This window comes from Salmo salar, unplaced genomic scaffold (assembly GCF_905237065.1).
Source record: "Salmo salar unplaced genomic scaffold, Ssal_v3.1, whole genome shotgun sequence".
Taxonomy (NCBI): Eukaryota; Metazoa; Chordata; class Actinopteri; order Salmoniformes; family Salmonidae; genus Salmo; species Salmo salar.
In genome coordinates, this window is record NW_025550935.1 from 150,001 (window position 1) to 164,847 (window position 14,847).

Sequence of the window (14,847 nt, forward strand, 5' to 3'; positions counted from 1 at the left end):
GTAGTCTATAGCTGAGCTGGTTAAACTGTAGTAGGGTCCACATAGATACTAGTCATGCTGGTGTAGTCTATAGCTGAGCTGGTTAAACTGTAGTAGGGTCCACATAGATACTAGTCATGCTGGTGTAGTCTATAGCTGAGCTGGTTAAACTGTAGTAGGGTCCACATAGATACTAGTCATGCTGGTGTAGTCTATAGCTGAGCTGGTTAAACTGTAGTAGGGTCCACATAGATACTAGTCATGCTGGTGTAGTCTATAGCTGAGCTGGTTAAACTGTAGTAGGGTCCACATAGATACTAGTCATGCTGGTGTAGTCTATAGCTGAGCTGGTTAAACTGTAGTAGGGTCCACATAGATACTAGTCATGCTGGTGTAGTCTATAGCTGAGCTGGTTAAACTGTAGTAGGGTCCACATAGATACTAGTCATGCTGGTGTAGTCTATAGCTGAGCTGGTTAAACTGTAGTAGGGTCCACATAGATACTAGTCATGCTGGTGTAGTCTATAGCTGAGCTGGTTAAACTGTAGTAGGGTCCACATAGATACTAGTCATGCTGGTGTAGTCTATAGCTGAGCTGGTTAAACTGTAGTAGGGTCCACATAGATACTAGTCATGCTGGTGTAGTCTATAGCTGAGCTGGTTAAACTGTAGTAGGGTCCACATAGATACTAGTCATGCTGGTGTAGTCTATAGCTGAGCTGGTTAAACTGTAGTAGGGTCCACATAGATACTAGTCATGCTGGTGTAGTCTATAGCTGAGCTGGTTAAACTGTAGTAGGGTCCACATAGATACTAGTCATGCTGGTGTAGTCTATAGCTGAGCTGGTTAAACTGTAGTAGGGTCCACATAGATACTAGTCATGCTGGTGTAGTCTATAGCTGAGCTGGTTAAACTGTAGTAGGGTCCACATAGATACTAGTCATGCTGGTGTAGTCTATAGCTGAGCTGGTTAAACTGTAGTAGGGTCCACATAGATACTAGTCATGCTGGTGTAGTCTATAGCTGAGCTGGTTAAACTGTAGTAGGGTCCACATAGATACTAGTCATGCTGGTGTAGTCTATAGCTGAGCTGGTTAAACTGTAGTAGGGTCCACATAGATACTAGTCATGCTGGTGTAGTCTATAGCTGAGCTGGTTAAACTGTAGTAGGGTCCACATAGATACTAGTCATGCTGGTGTAGTCTATAGCTGAGCTGGTTAAACTGTAGTAGGGTCCACATAGATACTAGTCATGCTGGTGTAGTCTATAGCTGAGCTGGTTAAACTGTAGTAGGGTCCACATAGATACTAGTCATGCTGGTGTAGTCTATAGCTGAGCTGGTTAAACTGTAGTAGGGTCCACATAGATACTAGTCATGCTGGTGTAGTCTATAGCTGAGCTGGTTAAACTGTAGTAGGGTCCACATAGATACTAGTCATGCTGGTGTAGTCTATAGCTGAGCTGGTTAAACTGTAGTAGGGTCCACATAGATACTAGTCACGCTGGTGTAGTCTATAGCTGAGCTGGTTAAACTGTAGTAGGGTCCACATAGATACTAGTCATGCTGGTGTAGTCTATAGCTGAGCTGGTTAAACTGTAGTAGGGTCCACATAGATACTAGTCATGCTGGTGTAGTCTATAGCTGAGCTGGTTAAACTGTAGTAGGGTCCACATAGATACTAGTCATGCTGGTGTAGTCTATAGCTGAGCTGGTTAAACTGTAGTAGGGTCCACATAGATACTAGTCATGCTGGTGTAGTCTATAGCTGAGCTGGTTAAACTGTAGTAGGGTCCACATAGATACTAGTCATGCTGGTGTAGTCTGTAGCTGAGCTGGTTAAACTGTAGTAGGGTCCACATAGATACTAGTCATGCTGGTGTAGTCTATAGCTGAGCTGGTTAAACTGTAGTAGGGTCCACATAGATACTAGTCATGCTGGTGTAGTCTATAGCTGAGCTGGTTAAACTGTAGTAGGGTCCACATAGATACTAGTCATGCTGGTGTAGTCTATAGCTGAGCTGGTTAAACTGTAGTAGGGTCCACATAGATACTAGTCATGCTGGTGTAGTCTATAGCTGAGCTGGTTAAACTGTAGTAGGGTCCACATAGATACTAGTCATGCTGGTGTAGTCTATAGCTGAGCTGGTTAAACTGTAGTAGGGTCCACATAGATACTAGTCATGCTGGTGTAGTCTATAGCTGAGCTGGTTAAACTGTAGTAGGGTCCACATAGATACTAGTCATGCTGGTGTAGTCTATAGCTGAGCTGGTTAAACTGTAGTAGGGTCCACATAGATACTAGTCATGCTGGTGTAGTCTATAGCTGAGCTGGTTAAACTGTAGTAGGGTCCACATAGATACTAGTCATGCTGGTGTAGTCTATAGCTGAGCTGGTTAAACTGTAGTAGGGTCCACATAGATACTAGTCATGCTGGTGTAGTCTATAGCTGAGCTGGTTAAACTGTAGTAGGGTCCACATAGATACTAGTCACGCTGGTGTAGTCTATAGCTGAGCTGGTTAAACTGTAGTAGGGTCCACATAGATACTAGTCACGCTGGTGTAGTCTATAGCTGAGCTGGTTAAACTGTAGTAGGGTCCACATAGATACTAGTCATGCTGGTGTAGTCTATAGCTGAGCTGGTTAAACTGTAGTAGGGTCCACATAGATACTAGTCATGCTGGTGTAGTCTATAGCTGAGCTGGTTAAACTGTAGTAGGGTCCACATAGATACTAGTCATGCTGGTGTAGTCTATAGCTGAGCTGGTTAAACTGTAGTAGGGTCCACATAGATACTAGTCATGCTGGTGTAGTCTATAGCTGAGCTGGTTAAACTGTAGTAGGGTCCACATAGATACTAGTCATGCTGGTGTAGTCTATAGCTGAGCTGGTTAAACTGTAGTAGGGTCCACATAGATACTAGTCATGCTGGTGTAGTCTATAGCTGAGCTGGTTAAACTGTAGTAGGGTCCACATAGATACTAGTCATGCTGGTGTAGTCTATAGCTGAGCTGGTTAAACTGTAGTAGGGTCCACATAGATACTAGTCATGCTGGTGTAGTCTATAGCTGAGCTGGTTAAACTGTAGTAGGGTCCACATAGATACTAGTCATGCTGGTGTAGTCTATAGCTGAGCTGGTTAAACTGTAGTAGGGTCCACATAGATACTAGTCATGCTGGTGTAGTCTATAGCTGAGCTGGTTAAACTGTAGTAGGGTCCACATAGATACTAGTCATGCTGGTGTAGTCTATAGCTGAGCTGGTTAAACTGTAGTAGGGTCCACATAGATACTAGTCATGCTGGTGTAGTCTATAGCTGAGCTGGTTAAACTGTAGTAGGGTCCACATAGATACTAGTCATGCTGGTGGTGATGGTCCCCAGATGTGATGATTTATTCTGCTCTGTTTTATGTACGATCCTTATTTTCTGACTGATTTGAATTTGAAGAGATTTAAGGTTTTCATATTTGATAAAATACAATGTCCATTTCCATGAATCATGATGTCTGGTGTTGATGTAACAACAGGTGGTCTTTTTAATCCACTATCCAGAGTCAGGAACAGATGAAGTTAGTTCTGCTACTGTTCAGTGATTAAATATATATACTTCTGTGAATATATGAACCATTTCCTTCAAAAAATAAACTGCTCACATTCTGGAGATAAACTTTGTAAGGACTGTGTGTGTTTTTGTGTAAATAGTTTCTGAAAAAAGTGTCCAGCTCAAACGCTGATTGTTGTTGTAAATGAGCGTTCTAAATGAGGGTTCTAAAAGAGCGTTCTAAATGAGGGTTCTAAACGAGGGTTCTAAATGAGGGTTCTAAAAGAGCTTTCTAAATGAGCGTTCTAAACGAGGGTTCTAAAAGAGCGTTCTAAATGAGCGTTCTAAATGAGCGTTCTAAACGAGCGTTCTAAACGAGGGTTCTAAACGAGGGTTCTAAACGAGGGTTCTAAATGTGTGTTCTAAATTGAGAGGTAGCCTGACTGCCATTAGGTACCGAGATGAGATCCTCAGACCCCTTGTGAGACCATATGCTGGTGCGGTTGGCCCTGGGTTCCTCCTAATGCAAGACAATGCTAGACCTCATGTGGCTGGAGTGTGTCAGCAGTTCCTGCAAGAGGAAGGCATTGATGCTATGGACTGGCCCGCCCGTTCCCCAGACCTGAATCCAATTGAGCACATCTGGGACATCATGTCTCGCTCCATCCACCAACGCCACGTTGCACCACAGACTGTCCAGGAGTTGGCGGATGCTTTAGTCCAGGTCTGGGAGGAGATCCCTCAGGAGACCATCCGCCACCTCATCAGGAGCATGCCCAGGCGTTGTAGGGAGGTCATACAGGCACGTGGAGGCCACACACACTACTGAGCCTCATTTTGACTTGTTTTAAGGACATTACATCAAAGTTGGATCAGCCTGTAGTGGGGTTTTCCACTTTAATTTTTAGTGTGACTCCAAATCCAGACCTCCATGGGTTGATAAATTGGATTTCCATTGATTATTTTTGTGTGATTTTGTTGTCAGCACATTCAACTATGTAAAGAAAAAAGTATTTAATAAGATTATTTATTTCATTCAGATCTAGGATGTGTTGTTTAAGTGTTCCCTTTATTTTTTTGAGCAGTGTATATATATATATATATATATATATATATAGCACAATACAATCATCCTAACCGGAAAAATGTAGGCTACATTTGTCGTAGCGCTAACTGAGGATAGATTGACCCAACACAAGCAGTCATATTTTCTAACTCTCGGCTGGCGTGAACTACAATATGAATTAGCTAATAGCAATTACTATGTATAATTAATCACATCACGGGGTGAGCTCACCATTGATCGAAATAATTAGGTAAAACACTTTCTAGAAATCGACAGTAATCCGACGATTAGTTTCAGCGTGCAGCCATGCATTTTTTTCCTCCTAACCCTAACCTGTCTGTCTGTCTGTCTGTCTGTACAGTAACACCTCATAACCCTAACCTGTCTGTCTGTACAGTAACACCTCCTAACTCTAACCTGTCTGTCTGTCTGTCTGTCTGTCTAGTAACATCTCCTAACCCTAACCTGTCTGTCTGTCTGTATAGTAACACCTCCTAACCCTAACCTGTCTGTCTGTCTGTCTGTCTGTCTGTCTGTCTGTCTGTCTGTCTGTCTGTCTGTCTGTCTAGTAACACCTCCTAACCTGTCTGTCTGTCTGTCTTTTCAGTAACACCTCATAACCCTAACCTGTCTGTCTGTCTGTCTGTCTAGTAACATCTCCTAACCCTAACCTGTCTGTCTGTCTGTATAGTAACACCTCCTAACCCTAACCTGTCTGTCTAGTAACACCTCCTAACCCTAACCTGTCTGTCTGTCTGTCTGTCCAGTAACACCTCCTAACCCTAACCTGTCTGTCTGTCTGTCTGTCTGTCTAGTAACACCTCCTAACCCTAACCTGTCTGTCTGTCTGTATAGTAACACCTCCTAACCCTAACCTGTCTGTCTGTCTGTCTCTGTCTGTCTGTCTGTATAGTAACACCTCCTAACCCTAACCTGTCTGTCTGTCTGTTCAGTAACACCTCCTAACTCTAACCTGTCTGTCTGCCTGCCTGTCTGTCTGTCTGTCTGTATAGTAACACCTCCTAACCTGTCTGTCTGTTTGTCTGTTCAGTAACACCTCCTAACTCTAACCTGTCTGTCTGCCTGCCTGTCTGTCTGTCTGTATAGTAACACCTCCTAACCTGTCTGTCTGTCTGTTTGTCTGTTCAGTAACACCTCATAACCCTAACCTGTCTGTCTGTCTGTCTGTATAGTAACACCTCCTAACCTGTCTGTCTGTCTGTCTTTTCAGTAACACCTCATAACCCTAACCTGTCTGTCTGTCTGTCTGTCTGTCTGTCTAGTAACACCTCCTAACCCGTCTGTCTGTCTGTATAGTAACACCTCCTAACCCTAACCTGTCTGTCTGTCTAGTAACACCTCCTAACCCTAACCTGTCTGTCTGTCTGTCTGTCCAGTAACACCTCCTAACCCTAACCTGTCTGTCTGTCTGTCTGTCTGTCTAGTAACACCTCCTAACCCTAACCTGTCTGTCTGTCTGTCTGTACAGTAACACCTCCTAACCCTAACCTGTCTGTCTGTCTGTCTGTCTGTCTGTCTGTCTAGTAACACCTCCTAACCCTAACCTGTCTGTCTGTCTGTCTGTACAGTAACACCTCCTAACTCTAACCTGTCTGTCTGTCTGTCTGTCTGTCTAGTAACACCTCCTAACCCTAACCTGTCTGCCTGCCTGTCTGTCTGTCTGTCTGTCTGTCTGTTCAGTAACACCTCCTAACTCTAACCTGTCTGTCTGTCTGTCTAGTAACACCTCCTAACCTGTCTGTCTGTCTGTCTGTCTAGTAACACCTCCTAACCTGTCTGTCTGTCTGTCTGTTTGTCTGTTCAGTAACACCTCCTAACTCTAACCTGTCTGTCTGTCTGTCTGTCTGTCTGTCTGTCTGTCTGTCTGTCTGTCTAGTAACACCTCCTAACCCGTCTGTCTGTCTGTCTGTATAGTAACACCTCCTAACCCTAACCTGTCTGTCTGTCTGTATAGTAACACCTCCTAACCCTAACCTGTCTGTCTGTCTGTATAGTAACACGTCCTAACCTACCTGTCTGTCTGTCTGTCTGTCTGTCTGTCTGTCTGTCTGTACAGTAACACCTCCTAACTCTAACCTGTCTGTCTGCCTGCCTGTCTGTCTGTCTGTATAGTAACACCTCCTAACTCTAACCTGTCTGTCTGCCTGCCTGTCTGTCTGTCTGTCTGTATAGTAACACCTCCTAACCTGTCTGTCTGTCTGTTCAGTAACACCTCCTAACCCTAACCTGTCTGTCTGTCTGTCTGTACAGTAACACCTCCTAACCCTAACCTGTCTGTCTGTCTGTCTGTCTGTCTGTCTGTCTGTCTGTCTGTCTGTCTGTCTGTCTATCTGTACAGTAACACCTCCTAACCCTAACCTGTCTGTCTGTCTGTCTAGTAACACCTCCTAACCCTAACCTGTCTGTCTGTACAGTAACACCTCCTAACCTGTCTGTCTGTCTGTCTGTATAGTAACACCTCCTAACCCTAACCTGTCTGTCTGTCTGTCTGTTCAGTAACACCTCCTAACTCTAACCTGTCTGTCTGTCTGTCTGTCTGTCTAGTAACACCTCCTAACCCTAACCTGTCTGTCTGTACAGTAACACCTCCTAACCCTAACCTGTCTGTCTGTCTGTCTGTCTGTCTAGTAACACCTCCTAACCCTAACCTGTCTGTCTGTCTGTCTGTCTAGTGACACCTCCTAACCTGACTGTCTGTCTGTCTAGTAACACCTCCTAACCCTAACCTGTCTGCCTGTCACACGGGGTGTGATCGTTCTACAGTGGTTCCTGAAGCGCTGTGTGATTAGAACACTAAATTGTGCACTACAATTAACTGTGGACCTTGGTCAAACACAGTGCACTATATAGCCTAACACTCATTTAGAACGCTCATTTAGAACGCTCATTTACAACGCTCATTTACAACACTCATTTACAGCGCTCATTTAGAACCCTCATTTAGAACGCTCTTTTACAACACTCATTTAGAACACTCATTTAGAACGCTCTTTTAGAACGCTCATTTAGAACACACAGTTAGATCCCTCATTACGAACACTAATTTAGAACGCTCTTTTAGAACACTCTTTTAGAACGCTCTTTTAGAACCCTCTTTTAGAACGCTTCTTTTAGAACCCTCTTTTAGAACCCTCTTTTAGAACGCTCTTTAGAACACTCATTTAGAACCCTCTTTAGAACCCTCATTTAGAACGCTATTTTAAAACCCTCATTTAGAACGTTCATTTAGAACCCTCATTTAGAACACTCATTAGAACCCTCATTTAGAACACACATTTAGAACCCTCATTACAAACACTAATTTAGAACACTCGTTTAGAACGCTCGTTTAGAACGCTCTTTTAGAACCCTCATTTAGAACGCTATTTTAAAACCCTCATTTAGAACCCTCATTTAGAACCCTCATTTAGAATGCTCATTAGAACACTCATTTAGAACACACATTTAGAACCCTCATACGAACCCTCGTTTAGAACGCTCGTTTAGAACCCTCTTTTAGAACCCTCTTTTAGAACCCTATTTTAGAACACTCATTTACAACGCTCATTTAGAATGCTCTTTAGAACCCTCATTTAGAACGCTCATTTAGAACACTCAGAACACTCATTTAGAACGCTCATTTAGAACGCTCTTTAGAACACTCATTTAGAACCCTCATTTAGAACGCTCTTTAGAACACTCATTTACAACGCTCATTTAGAACGCTCATTGAGAACACTCATTTAGAACGCTCTTTAGAACGCTCTTTAGAACGCTCTTTAGAACCCTCGTTTAGAACCCTCGTTTAGAACCCTCGTTTAGAACACTCTTTAGAACACTCGTTTACAACGGACAGTTTCCAATGACGCAACAATCAGCGTTTGAGCTGGACACACTTTTTTCAGAAACTATTTACACAAAACACACACAGTCCATCTCCAGAATGTGAGCAGTTTATTTTTGGATGCAAATGGTTCAGATATTCACAGAAATATATATATAGCACAACACAATCATCCTAACCGGAAAAAATGTAGGCTACATTTGTCGTAGCGCTAACTGAGGATAGATTGACCCAACACAAGCGGTCATATTTTCTAACTCTCGGCTGACGTAAACTACAATATGAATTAGCTAATTGCAATTACTATGTATAATTAATCACATCACGGGGTGAGCTCACCATTGATCGAAATAATTAGGTAAAACACTTTCTAGAAATGGAAAGTTATCCGAGATTAGTTTCAGCGCGCAGCCATGCATTTTCCCCCTCACAGAAACCGAAGATAATAAAAGACAAGATGAGTTTGGTCTGTTTATAGTGTTGAAGGGGTGTGTCATCTACCGTCGTTCACATCCCACCATTCATTTCCGGAAGTCCTCAAAAAATGAGTGAACTCTTACTCACCTCATTTTGTTATAACATCTTTGGTCAAACGGATGATTACGTGAAACCCAGAATGCATTGTATGTCAACAAACATGGCTCCATACACATAGCTGGAATTAGCTTAGCTCATCATAATCAATATAACCTTCAAATAAGTATTTTACACACATAATATGTGCCCATTACAAGCTATGCAAGAATCGGAATGCATGATTTGTCACCCAGAATTGAAAACATGTGAATAAAACAATAAATACACAAATAATTACCTCACAAAACATTTTCTGATGGTGATTTATTGATACAAGTGACGCACGCCGGCAGTCAATCACGTCCCCTCTCACTCTGAGCCATTCAGTGTTGTTGTTTATGTATGTAGCTAGTGAGCTAAGCTGTAGCATTAGCAATGTCTTTCAAAAGGAGACAACTCACAAATGTGGAAATTCTGGAGATTTTATTACAATTCTGACAATGAGTCTGAAAGTCAGGAATCAGATTCTGACAGTGAGGAGCTGCCCCCCCCCCCCCCACCCCCAACCTTGTAGCCATTGAGAACCCTGAATCTGAGGTTCCCTTGTCCACTGACCAAGTACCAGGTCCCTTTGAAGATGCTGGTGGTGATGGAGGGAGACCGACAGTGGATGAAGTACAGGAGTTCTGTGGTAGCTGGAAGGCCGCCAGTCATTTCACCCCTCCTGGCCCTGCTGTTTGTTTTGATGAGTCCCAGTCTGGAGTCCATTTCCATCTGAGGCAGAGTGCTTCAAGTTGTTTCTGACAGAGGAGCTGGTGGGAAACCATAGTACAGGAGACCAATCGCTATGCCTTGGAGCTACAGGAGAAGAGAGAGCCAGGAGTGAGGGGGGAAACTCGCTAAATGGGTGACAACCACAATGAGTGAAATGTATACCTTCCTGGTGACAGTCCTCCTCATGGGGATAGTAAAGAAGAACTCCCTAAGAGACTACTGGAGCACAGATCCTATGTTTGCAACTCCCTTCTTTGCCACCCTCTTTTCCCAAGACCGCTTCCTAATTCTGCTGCGATGCCTGCATTTCGTCAACAATGCTACTGCCATCCTAAGTGACCCGTTATACAAAATAAGAATTGTTCTTATCAGCCTGACTAGGGCTGGGCGATATATCGATATAAAAAATATATCGATATATATTTTAAATGTGATATGAAATTAGACCATTTCGCATATATCGATATAGTTGAAATTTGCGCTTTGATCCTTGCTCCAAGCAAGCTGCAGACCCGGAGCTCTCTGCGCTGCTCCCCGCGCCTCCTCTTTCATGCACAGAGGGCGGAGGGGCAGGAACAGACACTTCAACAAACATGGAGGAAGCAACAGCGTCTGCGGAGCGTTTTGACGAGGAATTGGTTAGTAAAAGAAAAAGCATTGGCTCAGTAATTTGGAGATGGTTCGGATTCAAAGTATCAGATGAGAAACAAAATCACGTTATATGTAGGCAGTGCCATAAAAAAAAGTTACAGCCAGGGGGTGGAAGCACTACAAATCTTTTTCACCACCTAAAACAGTGGCACAAACTGCAATACGAAGAGTGTGTGAAACTGCGCGCTGCAGAAGCCCCAGCCGCAAGCCGTCGACAACCCGGAAAAGCCCCGAAACAAAGCTCACTGCAAACTTCATTTTCCCGCAGTGTGCCTTTATGAAAAGAAAATTGGCAAGTGGTGTACTATAACTACAGCGGTGTCCTATCACATTGCTAAAGATATGGTCCCTGTTGCAACTGTGGAACAAGTCGGATTCAAAAAGCTACTGAAAACTATGGACCCGAGATATGAGCTTCCCAACTACTTTACACGAGAAGCACTGCCACAAATGTCCACTGAAGTCAGGCAGAGCCTTGCTGACCGGCTCGCTAACGGGACCCATTTTGGCGTTGACCAGCGATATGTGGGTCGAGCAGGACAATGTGAGCCTTTACATGAAGCGTGACATGTTCACTTCATTCAACGACTGGGGGAGATGAAAACAGCGTCGTGTCTCCAAAACAAGTTATTTCCCCCCAGGATCACACCGGTGAGCATATAGCTGAGGCCTCGCAGGACGCAAGCTGGGAAACTCCAAGAAAAGCATCCGGTTGCTATAACAACCGCAACGGGAGCGACGTGGTCAGAGCGGTGGAGCTGAACGATGAGGATGCAGTGCTTCGGTCAGACTACACTTGGCTATTGGGGAGTGCAGTGTTTTATTAAGGACTATTCACATATTTTACTTTAAAGAAAAAAACATATTAAAATATTAGTTTTTTATTATTTTCCTTTGTGTCTGTCTGCAACTTTTTTTGTTTTATGCTGCTGTCTTGGCCAAAAAATGGATTAATAAAACACAAAACATAAAGTGTTAAAAGTAAAATCACTTACAATACAGGATGGTAGATTTCAGAACCATATTTATTAGGTTATTGGATAAGAATTATTGATGCATTGATGTGTTTACCACTTTAATGTTACAGCTGGTAAAGGTGAGGTAATTATGACTTTAAAATGCTGGTTAGCCTGTTGATATCATCAAGGTAACATATTTAGTTATTATGATAGACTATAGTTTTTTCTCTGGATTGAAGAGCCAACTGCAAAGTAACTAGAAACTAATGTTGACACGTAGGTAGGCCTAAACATTGTGGAGTTTTTAGTGGAGTAGAAATATGAAGTAGCATTAAATACTAAGCATAAATACTAAGAACAACAACAAGAACGAAACATCAGTAAATGTACATACAGTATAGTCATCATTTATAAATTATACACAAATAATAATACATACAAATCACTTACAGGATTAAAATTCACAAAATAAATGAATATAATATTTGATATTTATGATTAGGACTGGCGTTGATTAAAAAAATAAACTATGAAACAAGAAAATATTAATGTAGAATATTTCTAAAGCTTGATTTTGGAAAGCACTTAGTTGTGTGAGTGTGTTAAAGTGAAAACAGAGTCAAATTTCTCGCATAAGCACATTTGTTTAATAGTTTTTTTTATGATTCTGACAGGACATGGCATGAATGACAAGCGCGTCACCCGGGCCATTTCTCTGTGCAAGAGAATTGTAAGCTGTTTTTGGTACAGCTGGAAGAAAAGGAGACATCTTGCTGAAGTCCAGATTCAGCTGGGTCTGCCAAGTCACCAACTCATAACCGAGTCTGCCACACGCTGGGGATCAAGGCAGCAGATGATAGAGAGAGTCCTGGAGCAGGAAGGAGCACTGGCCAAAGTCCTGTCTAATGACAAAAAGACCAGGCACCTTGTCCCTACCTGGCAGGACTTAGAGGTCCTAGAAGCAGTCCAAAAGGTCCTGAAACCTCTCCAGGACTTTACCGATGCTTTGTCAGGTGAGGAGTACGTCACTCTATCATATGTAAAACCTGTGCTGCACCTTTTTAACGAAAGTCTCCTGGCATGTGAAGAGGGTGATAGCGAGCTTTGCAAATCGATCAAGACCGGCATTGTTGAGTACCTCAACCGCAAGTATTCTGACCCAGCCACTACTGACCTATTGGAGATGGCTTCATTTGTGGATCCACCCTTCAGGGCCACCTATATCCCAAGTGAAAAAGTTGATGCGTTGAAGCACAGAGCTGTCTTGGAGGTGGAGACGCTACTGGCTGATCAGAGCAGCTGTCAACCGCCTTACCTACGTGTGCCAACTGTGCCTGAGCCTGCAGATGGAGAAGCAGCAGTGGCACCAAAAGCTAAGACACTGGCAAGCTTCTTCAAGCAGCGCACAGCCACCACCACTGCACCACCAACCAAGAGGGAGGCTATTGAAAATGAACTGTCAAGTTACTTGCAGTCAGCAAGTGTGGAGAGTGACACTGATCCCCTCAAGTGGTGGAAGGATCATGAAGTTGTCTTTCCAGCTCTGAGCCACCTGGCAAAAAAAGTATCTCTTGGTACCAGCTACCAGTTCACCCTCCGAAAGGGTTTTCAGCTGCAGTGGCAATATCGTGACCTGCCACAGAGCATCTCTGAAGCCGGATGCCGTTGACAGGCTGGTGTTTCTCGCACAAAATCTTTAAACGAAGGAGGACACGCTTGTCTTCTAATGTCTACCTCAAGACAGCATTACTGTTTATCAAAGTAAAAAAAGAGGGGGAAAATGTTTATTGAGTTGATAGTCTGTTTCTTGTGCAACTGGTTGAGGCTGTTCAGATAAGAAATTGAGTTAACAAAAAGCAAATAGTAATCTCAGGCTGATGTTTAAAAAACATTTTCTCAAACTGAGCACTTTATTTTGTTCTTTATTTATATATAATTGCTGCCCTTACTAGGGTTTGTCATAGTTTATTATTTTGTAATGTTCGTTATTTGCATCTGTGGATTTGTTAGAAAGGAGAAGAAATCTGTAATTTGATTTTAATAAGCCATTTAAAAGTTATCAAACTAAAAAAAGTTGACTTTTCTCATAAATATATATAATATTTATTTCAGAAAAAGATAGGCCTATTTTATTTTATAGGCTATTTTTGTTTAAGATATTTTTATTTAATTTTAAATGTGCACCTTATGGAGCTTTGATTTCAAAAAAGGTCGTCCTGTTGTTCTACAGTGTTTATGTTTACATGTTGTTGTTATTTGAACAGCTGAGCATTTAATCTGAACCAGGTGAAGAGCCCTGTTTATTATTTATTCATTTGATTTTTCAACTGTTCACTGAAATAGCCGCTTTCAATAAAACTACTTGAGACATGTCATATCTGGCTTTGACTTTGACTGAACATTTGCTCTCACTTTATCAGGATATATATCTTATATCGATATTCAGCCTAAATATATCAGGATATGACTTTTGGTCCATATCGCCCAGCCCTGCCTACCAGACATCTTCTTGAGAGAAGATAAGGTCAGGGACTCCTGTCTTACTCTCCGTCATGTTGAAATAGGTTCTCCTGTCTTACTTTCTGTCATGTTGAAATAGGTTCTCCTGTCTTACTTTCTGTCATGTTGAGATGGGTTTGTTCTTCTTGAGAGAACTAACCCAAAATTAGTCCAACTAACCCAAAATTAGTCGAAAGGCTAAGGGATTCTCTTCCTGAGAAGAAGCTGACAGCCTTCAAACAGAGCAAAAAAAGTGGTCCCAAACAATATGTCAAAATGAATAAAAAAATTATACAGCTGTCTTTAATAAGATCAAACTGAACTAACTGCTATCTTGGAATGTCCCGTATGCGGGACGGACATCCTGCGAAAAATCCTATCGCCATTAGCATAACAAAATGTAATAATTTTTTTTTTCAATTTTTTTTCAAAATTATATCGTTTATACACCTCTCCTGAATCGAACCACGTTGTCCGATTTCAAAAAGGCTTTACAGCAAAAGCAAAACATTAGATTATGTTAGAGGAGTATATCGTAAAAGTAGCCACATAGCCATTTTCCGACCAACCACATGCATTACAAATAACCAAAAAACAGCTAAATGCAGCACTAACCTTTGACAATCTTCATCAGATGACACACCTAGGACATCATGTTACACAATACATGCATTACCATTACATGCATTATTTTGTTCGATAAAGTTCATATTTATATATAAAAACAGCATTTTACATCGGTGCGTAACGTTGACTAACTATTTTCCCTCAAATGCATCCGATGAAACAGCGCTACAATTTACTAAATTACTATTCGAAAACATTTTTAAAATGTAATATTGTCATTCTAAGATTTATAGATGAATATCTCTTGAAAGCACCTGTAATGCCAGATTTAAAAATAACTTTACTGGGTAATCACACTTTGCGATAAAAGGGGATGCGATACTCAGAACAATAGGCTAGCAATACAGGTCAGCGCCATCTTGGAACAATCGCATATCAAATCTAGTCTT